This window comes from Lissotriton helveticus, chromosome 4_1 (assembly GCF_964261635.1).
Source record: "Lissotriton helveticus chromosome 4_1, aLisHel1.1, whole genome shotgun sequence".
Lineage (NCBI taxonomy): Eukaryota > Metazoa > Chordata > Amphibia > Caudata > Salamandridae > Lissotriton > Lissotriton helveticus.
In genome coordinates this window covers 1,323,949,781-1,323,970,730 of record NC_136063.1, presented here as the reverse complement: position 1 = coordinate 1,323,970,730, position 20,950 = coordinate 1,323,949,781, and positions in this window count along the sequence as shown.

Below are 20,950 nucleotides of genomic sequence, written 5' to 3'. Positions count from 1 at the left end.
CTTTACCAATGTATATACTACTACCATGTTTTCTTTTAAAAACCTTTATTGTGAAAATTTCATTATACAAATACGAGCCTATAACCACGTGGGCCTGCCACAGAGCAAACTGTAATCGTATATGATGAATAGACATTTACACTGTAGAGGAACGTAACGGGCGGGCCATTAGGTTGCAAGAACTAAGGTGTCTAACAGTTACGGAATCGGTGGACGTACATTTTATAATTAAAATACGACAGGGCCAGTTACAATAAAATTATCTAGATATACATTTGCGGGCAAGTACCATGGGTGACGTTAATTCGAACTTTCAACAGTACAGTAATCAATAACACATCAGAACTTAATATCAATAGGGATGTCGAAATATTCAATCAATTCTCGTCCCCGCCCGCCATGTGCTTCAAAACTGCATACGTATCTCGTGATTTCAAGGTTCTGCAACCAGTACACAACAAGGAGTTACGAGTCCCATTTATTCCGGCGCCATTTTGGGCGAGGACGGGCAGGTCCAGGATATAGTCAAAATGTCTCTACCAACCATCGACTATGATGATGTTCATATGCTGTATTTATTAGAGTAACACTCATCTGTCCACATGAAATTAATTTGCCACAATCTAAACATGTCATTTTAATCTTTCCAAAGTTCTTCTAAATATTTGGGACCGTTTCCCTTGCCTCTGAAGCTCTCAGTGCCACTTCTTTGATGAATGTACTAGCAGGTCAGGGGTTCTCCTCCAAATCTCTCTTTTATGCAGCACTATAATTAATTGGTGCCACCTCTCCATATGACGATGCATGGTATAGTTACCACAACTATATTTTTTTTCGGTTCCTCTGGAGAGTTCATCGTGGCAGATGAAGCGTGTAATGTACCGGGCATTTACCTTTTTTTGCATGTACAGGAAAGGAAAAAAAAATCGAGCGTCCGAGTTCTAAGGTGTCCCAGGGCCATTTTAGTGGACCAGGCCCAAATCCAAAGAACAGGCCGCCATTTTGAGAGTCCTCTTGCAGCCGCCTGTCGCTGTAGCATCAAGAGCAGCCGAAACTCAGCTGAATGGCAACTGAAACGGTAAAGGGGCGCCCCACTACAGCAGACGAGCCTCCACCTAGGAAGGCCCATTCACGCCGGCTCCCCCCCCCTTCGGGCACCCCACGCCGTTATTCGGAGCAGTATTGTAGGATGGCCACACCAGTGCGGCAACTTGCTAGACATCACCTCGGTGGTAACCGAATCTCAACGCCTTGTGGTGTCTCCTATTCAGAAAACATTGTTATGCTGCCTTCGACCTATTCGCCGCAAGTGCGCACACAACTCAACTGCATAGCTTGCTAGACACCACCTCGGTGCCATCCGGATCTTGGAATGTCAGCACCTTTTGGTGTCTTCTCTTCAGAAAATATTGTTGCGCTGCCTTTGGCCCCATTCGCACATCGGTCCGCTACTGACGCCATCTCACAGGCTAATGGGGCGCCCCACGCCGAGTTTCAGCATTGTAGAATAACCACACCAGTACAGCAACTTGCTAGACATCACCTCGGTGCCATCCGGATCTCGGCGCCCCACTGCAGATGAAGTGCCTCTCAACTATGAAACCACCACGGTGACATCCGGATCTTGGCGCGTTGTGCTGCCTTCGGCCTATTCGCACATCGGTCCACTACTGACGCCATCTCACAGGCTAATGGGGCGACCCACGCCGAGTTTCAGCATTGTAGGATGACCACACCAGTACAGCAACTTGCTAGACATCACCTCGGTGCCATCCGGATCTCGGCGCCCCACTGCAGATGAAGTGCCTCTCAACTATGAAACCACCACGGTGACATCCGGATCTTGGCGCGTTGTGCTGCCTTCGGCCTATTCGCACATCGGTCCGCTACTGACGCCATCTCACAGGCTAATGGGGCGACCCACGCCGAGTTTCAGCATTGTAGGATGACCACACCAGTACAGCAACTTGCTAGACATCACCTCAGTGCCATCCGAATCTTGGCATCTCAACGCCTAGTGGTATCTTCCATACAAAAAATATTGTTACGCTGCCTTTGGCCCCATTCGCACATCAGTCCGCAACTTAGACATCACCTCGGTGCCATCCGGATCTTGGCATCTCAGCGCCTTGTGGTGTCAGTCAGAAAATATTGTTGCGCTGCCTTTGGCCCCATTCGCACATCGGTCCGCTACTGACGCCATCTCACAGGCCAACGGGGCGCCCCACGCAGACTTTCAACATTGTAGGATGGCCACAGAAGTGCGACAACTTACTAGACACCACCTCGGTGCCATCCGGATCTTGGCGCGTTGTGCTGCCTTCGGCCTATTCGCACATCGGTCCGCTACTGACGCAAACTCACAGGCCAACGGGGCGCCCCACGCCGACTTTCAGCATTGTAGGATGGCCACACCAGTGCTGCAACTTGCTGGACACCACCTCGGTGCCATCCGGATCTTGGCGCGTTGTATTGCCTTCGGCCTATTCGCACATCGGTCCGCTACTGACGCCGCCTCACGTGCCAACGTATTTTCTCCGCATTTTATACCCTATGCCGCATAACAGGTCATGTGACTTGTTTATAAAACTTTTCATTGGTTCATTTTACTTTTGGTTTCCTAATGATGGAAGGCTTGATCATATGACCTAAAAACAACACTTTTCATTGGATGAAAACTTTTTTTTCCCCCAAACGATGAAAGCCCCACCTTGTTTCTGGATGTTTCAGACTAAACTGGCGTCAGCATGAGGGCACCACCATCTCGTAGCTCCGTCGTGGTCATTCCGCGAGCAATCATGGCAGCCGCTCCCCACCAGAAGCCTGCAGGAGTCGGGGCCCCCAAAACTTTTGATGAATTCTCAAGGCGGAGGGGACGCTTTCGAGAATGGGGTCCAAGACCTAGCAGACAAGCGTCCGATTTCCAAGGTGTCCCAGGGCCATTTCAGTGGACCACGCCCAAAAAGGAAAGAGCCTGCCGCCATTTTGAGAGTCCTGTGGCAGCCGCCTATCGCTGCACCGCAAGAGTGGGCGCAACTCAGCTGAATGGCGGATTTTGACACAGTGGACCAAAAGCGGACGGAATGGCAACTGAAACGGTAAAGGGGCGCCCCACTAAAACAGATGAGACTCCACCTGGAGAGGCCCGTTCACGCCGCCTCCCCCGGGGCGCCCCACGCCGTTATTCGGAGCAGCATTGTAGGATACCAAAACCAGTGCGGCAACTTACTGGACATCACCTTGGTGCCATCGTTCTGCTGCCTTGGAACTATTCGCACAACAGTTTGCTACTGATGACCCACCCCCCGCGACGCCCCACGCCGTTATTTGCTGGGTGGCAACTTACTAGACATCACTTTCGTGTCATCTAGATTTCGGCGCGTTCTGCTGCCTTGGAACTATTCGCACAACAGTTTGCTACTGATGACCCACCCCCCGCGACGCCCCACACCGGAAATCTGGACGTTGTGCTGCGTTGGGACTATTCGCACAGCCGACCGCTACTTCGTTGTTTTTCCCTAAAAATGTTTATATGTTATTACTATTTTTGTTTTCTTGTATATATTTATAAATTATTAAAGTTTTATAATCTTACTACTTTGTCGGAGTGCTATATATTTTTAATGTGACACATAATTGTAAAAACTTTGATGTACAAAGAGTCATCCCTGGAATCTTCCGCTTCACGCTCGGTCCCCTCCCCAATCACAATACAGGATGGTTTTCAGATAATAGCAACGCTTCTGCTGTGACGGATCTCATCGAGTGTGGGCCTTGATCTACTATAACTCCTTTGAAGAGGGGTGATTCTTTACAGCTGTGGCCATAAACTACATCTGCAGGGCTAGCTGATAGCCTAGGACCGGCCTGGACAATCGGACACAGAGGAAAAGGAGTGTCAGAGGGTGCGGTAGTGAATAGGGCGAAAGGGAGGTGTCGGGCGGGCACAGGGTGTGATTCTCAGGGAAGAGCAGCGCAGATGGGGGGAGGTTTATTACCCATGCATAAGACAGAGAGCGGGGGTGACCACTGCCTGGGTGAGATGCTTGCGAGGGTGGGGAGCCATGCTAAGGATCGACAGCGTGCACAGAGTGGGTCTGGTCAAGGCATCTAAAATGGCTGCCGTGCACGACAAAAGTGTGGCATTTGAAAAAAGACAAGATGGCGCACACAATGTTTTTCAACAATTCCTGATTTCCTTCGAATCGAACGTTAACAGACGTTGGGGCATATTACCAAAGTTAAGCGATATTTATCCCTAACGATGCATTGCAAAGATTTTTTTACCGTCAGAAATTATCGCAGATAAACCTTGCTATTATCAAGGTTTATCGCAAATACGATAAAAAACGACCGCAATGCATTAATATCGCTGAAAACTCAGCGATATTCATGCATTACCGAGCTAATGCTCTTAGCCATGTTATCCACCTCCCATTGGATAACATGGCTAAGAACTGCTCAGGGCAGCTGTTACTTTTTGGAGATATTCGCGCTTATCTCGAATATTTCCAAAAGTTGATAATAGGAGATAGCGATGTTAGCGACTGTTTCCAGTCGCTAACATCTTGGCATGCCCACTTTGCATGTCATTAGTGATAAATATCACTCACATGCAAAGTGGGACCCAAGATGGTCGCTATCTCCTACTAGCCGTCGCTAACTGGTGTTAGCAACAGCTAGGTAATACAGATATAATTTTATCTCCGCGAAGCGGAGCGCTGTTACAGATATATATCTTGTTTTTGAACGTTAATTTCTCAAAATGCACTGAAGCACATATATTGAGACATAGCAAAGGCACATCGGGCTACCAGTCCCTAGGAGATAGCGATGTTAGCGACTGTTTCCAGTCGCTAACATCTTGGAATGCCCACTTTGCATGTCATTAGTGATAAATATCACTCACATGCAAAGTGGGACCCAAGATGGTCGCTATCTCCTACTAGCCGTCGCTAACTGGTGTTAGCAACAGCTAGGTAATACAGATATAATTTTATCTCCGCGAAGCGGAGCGCTGTTACAGATATATATCTTGTTTTTGAACGTTAATTTCTCAAAATGCACTGAAGCACATATATTGAGACATAGCAAAGGCACATCGGGCTACCAGTCCCTAATATTTTACCAAGTTTCGTGCAAATCCATTCAGCCGTTCGATTATTATTATTATTTATTTTTTTTGCCCCGCGGGGCCCTTTTAAAACCTCCACATCAAACCTAGGGGGTCAGCGAGGATCTACTATGCCCCCTTATGGTCATTTGCCCCTTCGCTTTGGCCTCCTCTTGTCTCTCGATCCTACCGAGAGACAAGATGGCGGCCGCTACGTACTGTTTGGAATGTTTACAGACACCGGAGAGCCAATCAGCTTCGCTTCGCAAAGCTCCGTAACGCGAAAAGTACGCGAAGCGGTGCGCTGTTACAGATATATATCTTTTTTTGAACGTTAATTTCTCAAAATCCACTGAAGCACATATATTGAGACCTAGCAAAGGCACATCGGGCTACCAGTCCCTACAATTTTGCCAAGTTTCGTGCAAATCCATTCAGCCGTTCGATTATTATTATTATTTTTTTTTTTTGCCCCGCGGGGCCCTTTTAAAACCTCCACATCAAACCTAGGGGGTCAGCGAGGATCTACTATTCCCCCTTATGGTCGTTTGCCCCTTCGCTTTGGCCTCCTCTTGTCTCTCGATCCTACCGAGAGACAAGATGGCGGCCGCTACGGACTGTTTGGAATGTTGACAGACGCCAGAGAACCAATCAGCTTCGCTTCACAAAGCTCCGTTGCGCGAAAAGTCCGCGTCCTGGGCCGCTGCCCAGTCCGCTGTTACAGATATATATCTTTTTTTAAACGTTAATTTCTCAAAATCCACTGCAGCACATATATTGAGACCTACAAAAGGCACATCGGGCTACCAGTCCCTACAATTTTGACAAGTTTCGTGCAAATCCATTCAGCCGTTCGGGCTAAAAGTGAGGCCTGTGAGATGGCGTCAGTAGCGGACCGATGTGCGAATAGGCCGAAGGCAGCACAACGCGCCAAGATCCGGATGTCACCGTGGTGGTTTCATAGTTGAGAGGCACTTCATCTGCAGTGGGGCGCCGAGATCCGGATGGCACCGAGGTGATGTCTAGCAAGTTGCTGTACTGGTGTGGTCATCCTACAATGCTGAAACTCGGCGTGGGTCGCCCCATTAGCCTGTGAGATGGCGTCAGTAGCGGACCGATGTGCGAATAGGCCGAAGGCAGCACAACGCGCCAAGATCCGGATGTCACCGTGGTGGTTTCATAGTTGAGAGGCACTTCATCTGCAGTGGGGCGCCGAGATCCGGATGGCACCGAGGTGATGTCTAGCAAGTTGCTGTACTGGTGTGGTCATCCTACAATGCTGAAACTCGGCGTGGGTCGCCCCATTAGCCTGTGAGATGGCGTCAGTAGCGGACCGATGTGCGAATAGGCCGAAGGCAGCACAACGCGCCAAGATCCGGATGTCACCGTGGTGGTTTCATAGTTGAGAGGCACTTCATCTGCAGTGGGGCGCCGAGATCCGGATGGCACCGAGGTGATGTCTAGCAAGTTGCTGTACTTGTGTGGTCATCCTACAATGCTGAAACTCGGCGTGGGTCGCCCCATTAGCCTGTGAGATGGCTGTTCTTTGGATTTGGGCCTGGTCCACCAAAATGGCCCTGGGACACCTTAGAACTCGGACGCTCGATTTTTTTTCCCTTTCCTGTACATGCAAAAAAAGGTAAATGCCCGGTACGTTACACGCTTCATCTGCCACGATGAACTCTCCAGAGGAACCGAAAAAAAATATAGTTGTGGTAACTATACCATGCATCGTCATATGGAGAGGTGGCACCAATTAATTATAGTGCTGCATAAAAGAGAGATTTGGAGGAGAACCCCTGACCTGCTAGTACATTCATCAAAGAAGTGGCACTGAGAGCTTCAGAGGCAAGGGAAACGGTCCCAAATATTTAGAAGAACTTTGGAAAGATTAAAATGACATGTTTAGATTGTGGCAAATTAATTTCATGTGGACAGATGAGTGTTACTCTAATAAATACAGCATATGAACATCATCATAGTCGATGGTTGGTAGAGACATTTTGACTATATCCTGGACCTGCCCGTCCTCGCCCAAAATGGCGCCAGAATAAATGGGACTCGTAACTCCTTGTTGTGTACTGGTTGCAGAACCTTGAAATCACGAGATACGTATGCAGTTTTGAAGCACATGGCGGGCGGGGACGAGAATTGATTGAATATTTCGACATCCCTATTGATATTAAGTTCTGATGTGTTATTGATTACTGTACTGTTGAAAGTTCGAATTAACGTCACCCATGGTACTTGCCCGCAAATGTATATCTAGATAATTTTATTGTAACTGGCCCTGTCGTATTTTAATTATAAAATGTACGTCCACCGATTCCGTAACTGTTAGACACCTTAGTTCTTGCAACCTAATGGCCCGCCCGTTACGTTCCTCTACAGTGTAAATGTCTATTCATCATATACGATTACAGTTTGCTCTGTGGCAGGCCCACGTGGTTATAGGCTCGTATTTGTATAATGAAATTTTCTCAATAAAGGTTTTTAAAAGAAAACATGGTAGTAGTATATACATTGGTAAAGTTTTTAATAATAGTGACTGTTTTAGAATCATTAAAAGGCAAGTGAAATAAAGCAGACCAATTACATGAAGGGTAAAAGGTATAATACGAAGGAACGCAGTAAAGATAAATGGTCAAGGGCTGTTGTGTTTTCTATTCCTGCAACATAAAGTGATCGATAAGAATCTCATATTCAGGCGTATCGGCGACTAAGACAGCAGGTCGACCCTCTTTTGCTCAACGGCTCCGTCATGGGACGAAGAAACGCTCTTTTTCTCGAAAAAAGAATATATTTTACTTGCAGGACAGTTGTAAAATTTCCGGGAAAGTACATTAGCCTGGAACATTATAACATATATTTAAGAAAATATAATGTTCGGAAGTAATGAAAAGCGTAATTTTTAGGTCATATGACCAAGCCTTTCATCATTACAATAAGAAAAGTAAAATGAACCAATGAAAAGTTTTATTAACAAGTCACATGACTTGTTATGCTTACGTTACGCGCTGCGCGCCCCGGATGACTTCCGGATGCGCTAACGCGGCGCGTCATATGACGCATTACGCGACAACGCAGGTACAGAATATAGTCAAAATGTCTCCACCAACCAGCGGTCGGAACACAACCCCGCACCATTTCGTAGCTCCGTCGTGGTCATTCCGCAACCAATCATGGCAGCCGTTCTTTATCGTTATTTTGGGCGGGGTGGGTGGCGGAGCCGAGCTGTTTTGCAGCCATCATTGTGTGGAGGTCAGTTCATCTCACTAGTTTTGTATTTGTCATGAGGGGTTGTTCCTAATGTTTCTATTTTAGCGAGGTCAAAAAGAGATCCCATTAGTGGCCTACTGATTTTGCTCGATTCCTTTTCTTTTTTTTTTACACGATTTTTCGTTATCTGCAAAGACTAAACAGAGTATTGCGACTCTGTGTTTGTTTGTAAATAGAGAATGAACCAAAGAGAACTAATTCTAAAACAGTAAATACTTGGATAACAATCAACCAAATGGAGAGAGAAGCAGGCACGACGGATTACAATGGGGGCAAAGACCTGCGTTAACTACCTTTCACTATCTGCAAAGAGAGAGTACTCCTAAAAGAAATGAGGGGGGGGGGCACCATTCAAAGCAGATCAGTGTGCATAAACACGAAAATGTTTTCACTTACCACGTACTTGACATTCGACAGCTTATGATATTTGCTATTAAAAAACCATTGAAATTCACTGAAAAAACCATAGGTTATAGACCATATATAGTTAGGAATTAGCATTTACAAAACCTTGAAAATTCACTGAAAAAACCATAGGTTATAGACCATATATAGTTAGGAATTAGCATTTAAAAAACCTTATTTTACTCACACAAAACCATTGAAATTCCATATATAGTTAGTTGCACTAACTATATATCGCGCACCTGCAATCCACTGCTGATCATGTCACATATTACATCATTCATGACATGGTCAGTGACATCACTGATGACATCACTGATGACATCTCAAATGACATCACTGATGACATCACTGATGACATCTCATTTGACATCATTCTTGTGCTAATACGATAAACCTCTTCAGACTCTAATATAACCTTAGATACACTCAGTGTATACAGACACTCACACACTTCCACTCATCCATGGAGTTACTCACACACCCAGTCAGTCATGCAAAGAAACAATCTCATCTCCATTTCTTCAACTATACAGTTAAACACACCTTACTTATTGAAACATATACTAACACATATTTACTCTCTTATACAATCCCTGATACAAGTTCACAATGATCGATACAACCACTCACTCATTCGGTGGCTCTCATGCACAGTTATTTATATATGCCAACTCTCACATGTACTGTGTTTTACATATGTACTTACTATGACATGTAGCATTGAGATATCCATTCACTCATCAATACACTCATGCACACAGTCAACTGCCCATGTAGCTGTTTCCACATGCACTCTTGAACTCATACACCTAGTGAATAAACTGTTCACACATCTATGCATAGAGTCACACACCTTCCAGCCACCCCCACACAAACTCAATCTCCCATAGAAATACTTGGGCAAGCAATTAATAACACATATAGCCTCTCGTATAGCTAATGATCAACACATGCAGCAGTTTACAGAACAACAGACATAATGATGCACAAATTAAGACAGTTTAGTCACTAACCCATGCATTCAGTGAGACACATTTAATCACTCACTCATACAGTCAGTCACGCACCTACTAAATCCTTCATCCAGACACTTATACATCCACTCATTCTTCAATATGTAAGATATATTTTAACTTTACAGAAACATACAGTCACTGGATGTTGTCATCAGTGATGTCATCAGTGATGTCATTTGAGATGTCATCAGTGATGTCATCAGTGATGTCACTGACCATGTCATGAATGATGTAATATGTGACATGATCAGCAGTGGATTGCAGGTGCGCGATATATAGTTAGTGCAACTAACTATATATGGAATTTCAATGGTTTTGTGTGAGTAAAATAAGGTTTTTTAAATGCTAATTCCTAACTATATATGGTCTATAACCTATGGTTTTTTCAGTGAATATATATATATATATACATATATATATATATATATTATCTACTGGCGGTCGCCAGTAGGTAGTTATAGTTAGGATTGATTTCCATAGGGAAATCGCAACATTCTATTTGGAATAACTTTGGCGCCGGTTGAGCAATCGGCCTGAACTTTGCCTCGCGGTGCTCCGCTCCTTCCCTGGAAGTTTGGGGGGGATTCGTCAAGCGGGGGCCGAGATAAAAGGGGGTCCCAAAACGTGTTTTCCCCATGTTAATTTCCATAGGGCGGTCTGTCGCACTTTTAGCTCGAATGGCTGAATGGATTTTCACCAAACTTGGCAAAATTGTAGGGACTGGTAGCCCGATGTGCCTTTGCTATGTCTCAAGATATGTGCTCCAGAGGATTTTGATTCATTTAGGTTCAAAAAAATTTATATATCTAGAGCCGCGCCCCGGTACGCGTACCGGGGAGCGCTCCGGGCGCGCCACGCGACTTGCGCACGGCAAGCTGATTGGCTCTCGGGTGTCTGTAAACATTCGAAACAGTCCGCAGCGGCCGCCATCTTGTTTCTCGGTAGGATCGAGACACAAGAGGTGGCAAAAATCAAAGGGGGAAATGAGCAAAAGGGGGCAGGGTACATCCTCCCTGAGCCCCTAGGTTTGATGTGGGGGCCATAAAAGGGTCCCGCGGGGCGAAATTATTATTCTTTTTTTTTTCAATTTTCGCGGGGGGGGGAGCGCCCGGTACGCGCACCGGGGAGCGTACCAGGGAGCGTACCATGGAGATAAAAGAATGACAGACTTTTTTTTTTTAAATTGCATTTTTTTTTATAAATTGGAGGTAGTTCTGAAAAGAACTTTTTTTGTTTTTGTTGTTTTATATTTTTTTATACTTTTTAAAACGATTTTATATTTTTGGGGGATTTTTTTCAGGGGAAAAACAAAAACAGGGATTCAAAAACTGCTCAACAGGAGCAAAAAAATTTGAAAATTTAGGGACGGGGAGGGCAGCGGTGATCCTGTTTCTTTATAGCAATGAGTTCAACACTCTGCTCCCCATAGCAGAGGAGTTCGTCACACTGCGTGCACAGAAATTTGATGCCTGCAAACACCGGCTGTATGTTAGGGACCATTCTTCCACGTGGTGGTCCCAAAGGTGTTGCTCCACCAGTGGAGGTGCTGCCGCCATCTGTTGGTAAATTCCGTGCCCGTTCCCTGACACTCTCCCTGGTAAAGTTGATTGGGTGTCTTCTCTTGACATGCCTAATTAAATTGGCATTTCCAAAGCTATATTTTTTTAGAGGATTGCCTCTGGATAAAATACTGCCACATATTTTGCAGGTTACTTTTGCAGCATTAACTTTTTTTTGTCCTTCAGGGATGTCATAAAATTTCCAGATCAAGTGGTTCTTTTGTTTCTGGTGAGGAGGGTCCTCATGCAAAAATTCATCTGAATCACTGCTGGATGACTCCCTTGCAGCCATTGCTGTAGATCAGGAAAATTAGGAAAAGAAGACAATACACAGAACAGCTCTTGCTCTCTCCAAGTACAAAGCAATAGTGAGAGAAATGGCTGGGTTTCTCAAAATTTTTAAAAAAAAAAAGTTCTGCACCAATGAAAAGTGTTATTTTGAAGTCACATGGCTTGATGCGCTTACGCTATGTGCCCTGGGGCGCGTCCCGGGGTGCATAGCCTAAGCGCGTCGGGGCGCTTACGTTGCGTGATCATATGCGCTTCTGGGTGCGCTTACGCGATGCGTCATAAGACGCATCTCGCGGCTACGCGATACGTGTCTTATGACGCAAGGCGTGGCGGCTACGCGATACGTCACGATGTTGTTTTCATTCGCGGCAATAGCGCTATCGGGACGCTCACCAGTATGCGCCCCGGGGCGCGCCGTAACATTGCGCTTACCCGTGCGTTTACCGGTACGCGCCCCGGGAGCGCCCCGGGGTGAAAAATAAAAAATAAAATAAAAAAAAATTGACATAATTATACAATATGAAATTCGCTTTAAAATGTATTATTTTTTATAACTATAAAGATTTGCTATTAAAAAACCATTGAAATTCACTGAAAAAACCATAGGTTTCACACCAGTTATAGTTAGGAATTAGCATTTAAAAAACCTATTAAATTCACTGAAAAAACCATAGGTTTCACACCAGTTATAGTTAGCTGAACATGTTGCTCGCTTAAAACCATTGAAATTCCCACGTTATAGTTAGTTGGACTCACTATATCTTGCGCGTGCAATGCACTGCTGATGACGTCACATATTACATCACTCATGACATGGTCAGTGACATCACTCATGACATCACTGATGACACCATCCTTGTGACAGAGTGACAGACCTCCTTTCACTGTAATGTAACCCTTGAAGCACATATTCAAAAATAGAAACTAACATTTTCAAAAAAATGGAGATACCCATATCAGTTACAACAACCAATTAAATAATTCCACCATCTATATACACATCCACTCATTCACAAACAGTTTTATATAGTCACTCATACATATACTCACTCATCATATGTAGTGATACACCTATACATCCTGTTACACACCAACAGTCATCCAAAAGTTACTCACACACATACTCACACATGCAAATAAACTATTGAACATCCATTTATTTGCATATACAGATATACACACACTACCACCTTACTTCTAAGGAAACTTACACATATACATATACATCAATATTCACATATATTAGATTAAAACATATGTAGTTACTGATAAAGACACTAGTGAGACAGTCATTCAGTCACTAACACACACATATATACACTCGTCCACCCATACAGTCCTGCACATATGCTGTCTTCAAAACACATACAAACAGAGAGTCAGTCACTCATGCATCTATGTGCTAAGTAATACCCCCACCAAACCATACAAACACTCATACTGATACTAAGAAAAACATCTAATAACCCATATACCTACACATGTAGCTACTCACCAACCCATGCAGCCACTTATACACAAAGTGAAACACTAATCCATATATTTAAATATTTAAACATTACTCACTAATATATGTATTCACTAACATACACTTAATAAGCTAGTTAACCAATCAATTTTTTTTTTTAAAAACATCCATGTAAACACTTATTTAAATATTTATTCTTCCATCAACGTTTACATATACATATATAACACATAATTATTTTTTAAAATACACACATTCACTGGATGGTGTCATCAGTGATGTCATGAGTGATGTCACTGACCATGTCATGAGTGATGTAATATGTGACGTCATCAGCAGTGCATTGCACGCGCAAGTTATAGTGAGTCCAACTAACTATAACGTGGGAATTTCAATGGTTTTATGCGAGTAAAATGTTCAGCTAACTATAACTGGTGTGAAACCTATGGTTTTTTCAGTGAATTTAATAGGTTTTTTAAATGCTAATTCCTAACTATAACTGGTGTGAAACCTATGGTTTTTTCAGTGAATATATATATATATATCTATATATATATCTTTATATATATATATATATATTTTTGAACCAATGTGCCTGCGCATAGGAGGTCACGCTACTTTGCCTTAGTGAGATGCAGCCTGCTTGCTCTGTCCATTTTAATCACTTCATGCCGACGCGTTTCAGGATACAACTCCCTTCTTCATGGGCAGCAGGCAAGTAAATGAAAAGTGCACCACATTTCGTTTTGCTTCATTTAATCTTTCATTAGTCTGCACGCCCCAGTGGGCGTGTTCCATTGACTTCTGGGACATTGAGTCTCATGGTGCGACATCGTTATTTCCTTTAGTAAGGTCATTCATCTTGCGTGCATTTAAAAAACATTATTCACCTTCGTAGGTAATGAAACTAAAGCAGCAGGCTAAATTAGCATGGCGCAGTACTGATCAAGTTCGAAAAGTTTCAAACTGCAGGCTCGCAGGCTGGTTACCTCTCTCCCCAACCTGCGGCGGTGCTCCTCCCCACGGCTGGCTGCCGTGAAAAATGTTTTTGAACCAATGTGCCTGCGCATAGGAGGTCACGCTACTTTGCCTTAGTGAGATGCAGCCTACTTGCTCTGTCCATTTTAATCACTTCATGCCGACGCGTTTCAGGATACAACTCCCTTCTTCATGGGCAGCAGGCAAGTAAATGAAAAGTGCACCACATTTCGTTTTGCTTCATTTAATCTTTCATTAGTATGCACGCCCCAGTGGGCGTGTTCCATTGACTTCTGGGACATTGAGTCTCATGGTGCGACATCGTTATTTCCTTTAGTAAGGTCATTCATCTTGCGTGCATTTAAAAAACATTATTCACCTTCGTAGGTAATGAAACTAAAGCAGCAGGCTAAATTAGCATGGCGCAGTACTGATCAAGTTCGAAAAGTTTCAAACTGCAGGCTCGCAGGCTGGTTACCTCTCTCCCCAAACTGCGGCGGTGCTCCTCCCCACGGCTGGCTGGCGTGAAAAAATTTTTTGAACCAATGTGCCTGCGCATAGGAGGTCACGCTACTTTGCCTTAGTGAGATGCAGCCTGCTTGCTCTGTCCATTTTAATCACTTCATGCCGACGCGTTTCAGGATACAACTCCCTTCTTCATGGGCAGCAGGCAAGTAAATGAAAAGTGCACCACATTTCGTTTTGCTTCATTTAATCTTTCATTAAATCTTTCATTAGTATGCACGCCCCAGTGGGCGTGTTCCATTGACTTCTGGGACATTGAGTCTCATGGTGCGACATCGTTATTTCCTTTAGTAAGGTCATTCATCTTGCGTGCATTTAAAAAACATTATTAGAAGTCAATGGAACACGCCCACTGGGGCGTGCATACTAATGAAAGATTAAATGAAGCAAAACGAAATGTGGTGCACTTTTCATTTACTTGCCTGCTGCCCATGAAGAAGGGAGTTGTATCCTGAAACGCGTCGGCATGAAGTGATTAAAATGGACAGAGCAAGCAGGCTGCATATCACTAAGGCAAAGTAGCGTGACCTCCTATGCGCAGGCACATTGGTTAAAAAAAAAAATATATATATATATATAGATATATATTACCTACTGGCAGTCGCCAGTAGGTATATATAGTTAGGATTTTTTTGAATAGGGATTTCTGAAAATTCTATGTTGAATAACTTTGGCGTTGATGGACTGAATTGGCTGAAATGTTCAGGAAAATGGCACATTTTGTTTCTGAGCGTCCCCTGAAAGTTTGGGGTGGTTTTGTCAAGCGGGGCCGAGAAAAAAGGGGTGTCCCAAAGCGTGTTTTTAACATTGAGTTTTCCATAGGGCGGTTGGACTCACTTTTAGCTCAAACGGCAGAATGGATTTCTATGAAACTTGCAAAATTGTAGAGACTGTTTGCCCGATGTGCCTTTGCTAGGTCTCAAGATATGTGCTCCAGTGTATTTTGAGAAATTAACGTTCAAAAAAAAATATATATCTGTGAAAGCGTCCCGGTTAGCGTCCCGGTTAGCGCCCCGGTTCGCGTACCAGACGCGTAACGGAACTTCGCGAGGAGAAGCGGATTGGCTCTCCGGTGACTGTCAACATTCTAAACAGTCCGGAGCGGCCGCCATCTTGTCTCTCGGTAGGATCGAGAGACAAGAGGTGGAAATAAACGAAGGGGGAAATGAATGAAAGGGGGCAAGGTAGACCCCTCCTGACCCCCTAGGATTGATGTGGGGGCTATTAAAGGGCCCCGTGGGGCAAAAAAATTAAATACATTTTTTTTCGATTTTTCGCGGTGGAAGCGCTACCCGGTACGCGAACCGGGTAGCTCACCGGTAGCGTAACGGGAGTCCGCCATCTTGTGTTTCGGACGAATTTAGTCACAAGATGGAGTATAAACAATGTTGGGAATGGGTATAAGGGGGCACGGGAGACATATCCTGACCCCCTAGGTTTTCTGAGGGTGGCTGAGGAGGCCCATATATGTAAAAAAAACTTTTTGCACGGTTAGCGCCCGGTCTGCGCACCGTGTAGCGTTCCGGAAAGCGTAACAAGGGGAAAACCAAGGGAAATATTAAAATAATATTTTAGAGTGCTTTGAGGTAGGGTAGCTCTGAATAGAGCTGTTGTGTTGTGTGGGTGATGTAAGTACCAACATGTAGGTACCAATGAAGAGTCTAAAATTCAATGTACACCGTCTCCTCTGTAGATATTTTGTATGTTCTAATATGGGTTATTTAAATGTAAATGTGTGGAAAAGCACTTCATGCTTTAAAGCAATTGTATTTTTGAACTGATTGTTCTTTCCTCTTAGTCCTCCTCTTTGTTTTTTTTTCCCCACACTCTTCTTCAGCATGATAGTTGATAAATTTGTTCCCTCAAAAAATTTATATACATAAAAAAATGATATTAAATACATATAAAATATATTTTTCCTTTAAAAGAAGAATACATTTTACAGCTTTTGATATTTGCTATTAAAAAACCATTGAAATTCACTGAAAAAAACATAGGTTATAGACCATATATAGTTAGGAATTAGCATTTACAAAACCTTGAAAATTCACTGAAAAAACCATAGGTTATAGACCATATATAGTTAGGAATTAGCAATTACAAAACCTTATTTTACTCACACAAAACCATTGAAATTCGCATATATAGTTAGTTGCACTAACTATATATTGCGCACCCGCAATCCACTGCTGATCATGTCACATATTACATCATTCATGACATGGTCAGTGACATCACTGATGACATCACTGATGACATCTCAAATGACATCACTGATGACATCACTGATGACAACATCCAGTGACTGTATGTTTCTGTAAAGTTAAAATATGTCTTACATATTGAAGAATGAGTGGATGTATAAGTGTCTGGATGAAGGATTTAGTAGGTGCATGACTGACTGTATGAGTGAGTGATTAAATGTGTCTCACTGAGTGCATGGGTTAGTGACTAAACTGTCTTAATTTGTGCATCATTATGTCTGTTGTTCTGTAAACTGCTGCATGTGTTGATCAGTAGCTATATGAGTAACTATATGGGTTATTGATTGGTTGCCCAAGTATTTGTATGGGAGACTGTGTGTGTGTGTGGGTGGCTGGGAGGTGTATGACTCTGTGCATAGATGTGTGAGCAGTTGATTCACTAGATGTATGGGTTCAAAAGTGCATGTGGAAACAGCTGTATGGGCGGTTGACTGTGTGCATGAGTGTATTGGTGAGTGAATGGATATCTCAGTGCTACATGTCAAAGTAAGTACATATGTAAAACACAGTACATGTGAGAGTTGACATATATAAATAACTGTGCATTAGAGCCAGTGAATGTGTGAGTGGCTGTATGGATCATTGTGAACTTGTATCAGGGATTGTATAAGAGAGTAAATATGTGTTAGTATATGTTTGAATAAGTAAGGTGTGTATAACTGTATAGTTGAGGAAATGGAGGTGTGATTGATTCTTTGCATGACTGACTAGGTGTGTGAGTAACTCCATGGATGAGTGACAGTCTGTGAGTGTCTGTTTACACTGAGTGTATCTAAGGTTATATTAGAGTCTGAAGAGGTTCATCGTATTATCACATGAATGATGTCATCAGTGATGTGATCAGTAATGTCAAATGAGATGTCATCAGTGATGTCATCAGTGATGTCATTTGAGATGTCATCAGTGATGTCATCAGTGATGTCATTTGAGATGTCATCAGTGATGTCATCAGTGATGTCATCAGTGATGTCATCAGTGATGTCATTTGAGATGTCATCAGTGATGTCATCAGTGATGTCATTTGAGATGTCATCAGTGATGTCATCAGTGATGTCACTGACCATGTCATGAATGATGTAATATGTGACATGATCAGCAGTGGATTGCGGGTGCGCGATATATAGTTAGTGCAACTAACTATATATGCGAATTTCAATGGTTTTGTGTGAGTAAAATAAGGTTTTGTAAATGCTAATTCCTAACTATATATGGTCTATAACCTATGTTTTTTTCAGTGAATATAGATATATATATATATATATTCAATGATGTTCTCCGCCAAAGTGACCGTTCTCAATGCAGCGGGTGCTGCAGCTCGTGAGGACTGGCTCGCACTTACATTCCAAAATTGTCTAAAGACGGTACTGCGCAGTCCAGGCCTGTTAGATTCAGTAGTTATTTTATTATATTTTCGTGCAACCTACACAAATGTGTTTCGGCCTCCCGGCCTTTGTCAATGTCAGTTTGTCCCAAGTGAAAAACCACCTTATAACAAAAAGACAATTCATTGGGCAGTTGGTTACTATAAACATCAATGAGGGACTAACAGAAACATGTCTTACAAATCATGTCGTTCCTGGTTGCAATTTTGTAATATGAAAAGACACAATGCCATGGCTATTTGCAATGAATAGACCAAATAAAAATAACCTTATATATTTATGATCAGAATCGCGTAAATCAACATTTTAATGACATTAAAGTGGAGTCATTAGCTTGCAAAACCAAGGAACACGGTTTGAATAAAATCGGCAATTTATATCAGAATTTAAATCTAATAATTATCCAGTGTCACGTATTGCATGAGAGAGACTGTCATTTTCAATGATGACCTGTATGGGCTTGCGATTTCACAACATTATGTAAATGAGACAAATAGATTAAATTAATAGAGTGGACAGAACTGATCTTGCTTATCATGCTCTGAATGGGTTAACAATTAAAACGTTTATTCACGAGTGACAATTTATTGACCACCCTAATTATTTCATGTAATCTTACAAGCCTCCTTGGTACTAAATTTCATAGCTACCTGGTTTATTATCTGATGCCGATTCTGGTAAATTCATGTAATTCCCCCCTTGTTAGATACTGTTTAGATGGTTTCTATAACATTCAATGGACCTGTACCTGACCAGACCCACCACTATCCTACGTGAGTCCACAGTTCCTCCTCACTGTTTAAACCCCGTTGTTCACGGGTAGTTAATTCCACAATATATTGTGATTCCAACTGTCTGAGAAGTCTTACACCGTCTCCACCTCTTTCCTTGTATGTTACCAGGACTATGCAAAAGAAACGTAGCTTGAGAGCGGCGCAGCTTTATTATATAAACAGAAACACGCATTTATATGTATATATTAGTGGAATTTATTTAATTTATATTATAATAATTTGTCATGATAAAATATTTAACATCAGCTACTTTAAACTCTAGATTTAAAAAATCGATATTTTTGCATATTTTGGACAATATTAGTGTCAACGATATATTTTTTAACACTTTTGTACTTACCATTACAAGTATAGGGACACAATAAATTGTTTACCTCAATATTGTGTCAGTGATTCATCTTTTTCAGATGCTGTTCCCAAAATATGGCAAGTTGGTTTTTCATATGGGCCAGTTGGCCCCCAGTGTCTTAATGCATCCCTGGTTTCTCACACCACACTGGTTTGTAGCAAATTGTGTTTTTTATATTTAATATATATATAAAACTACCTGATAAATGTAAGTATCTGTAAACGTTTGAGTAGTTTTCCTCACAGTTTTAAATGCCAATATAAACTTGCCTATGGTTCACAAGTCACCCAGACCTTTGTTTGTTACAATTTTAAATTGCTAATAAGGAAATTGTATCCTTGTTGTGTTGTAATCGTAGCTCTTTTCCTCCAATGTTATCTGCATACCTCTACCATGTCTACTGTGTCACGTCACATAATTCCATCCTGGAATGCCCCGATGGTATTTATGTGACGTCACACATTCCATGGTGTCATTCAGCTGTTCCGACCTGCTGTTCACATACGCCTTAGCTGGTTCCCTGTGGGCCTTATATTTAAGTCTAAATAAATACTTATATCTACTTTATGTGTCGGTCTCTGTCTACAACAAGTGGCGACGAGGGAAAAGTATCCAAGACGAAGCGGTAAAAGGCTCACAAAGGAGAAAGTGGATCGGGTTGACAGGTAGTCACCGCAACGATTATCGGACAAAACAACTTACTGATAAGAGCTGAAAACAACGAAGTAAGTGAAGTGACTGCGCGCGTTAGCACAGCTGACCCAAGCATCGCGCAAGGAATGTCAAGCGCGGCAAACGCGTAAGCAGGATTCCTGTCAGGATCGCGTGAAGCATTCTGGGAGTGAAGCGAGCGTGTAAACCACTGCCATTGGTTATACAGCTCTGCGCGTCATCATTTCAGCATTGTGCGGCCATTTTGATCGTGTCGATTTCAAGGCTGAGGCGGCGAACAGCGTAATTGAAAGAGAACAGTCAGCGAGGCAATTGAAGTACAATAATAAGCGCATCTCTAAACATAGCGCATTTCTATGAAAATAAGTATTAATTCAAAGTGCCATAATGAACCTTGTACAGTACAAATAAAGTAAAGAGAAGTGTAGCTGTAACTAAAAATAAGGAATACTCTGAAGGAAATTTACAAGCATATTGAATATAAACCAAAAGTATTACAACCCATCAGGAAAAGAATAAAACAAATGGCGCAAAGTAATAATATATGTGTGCCACCACTTTTCTTAGAAGAACCAGGAAAGCCAGCCATGAAGTGGAAGAGTTGGCTGAGGGCTTTCGAAAATTACATAGTGTCTATAGATGGCAAAGGTTATGATGCTGAAAGGAAGAAATCTCTGTTATTTGGCCTTTTAGGGAAAGTGGGTCAGGAGGTGTTTGACAGCCTGCCAGAATTTGAATATCACCTGGTGTATTTATACCAATGAATGAATATTAGGAGGCTATTAAAAGGCTTGAGAAACAATATGATGAAGAAAGCAACATAATGGTGGGAAGGCACAAATTCGCTTTGAG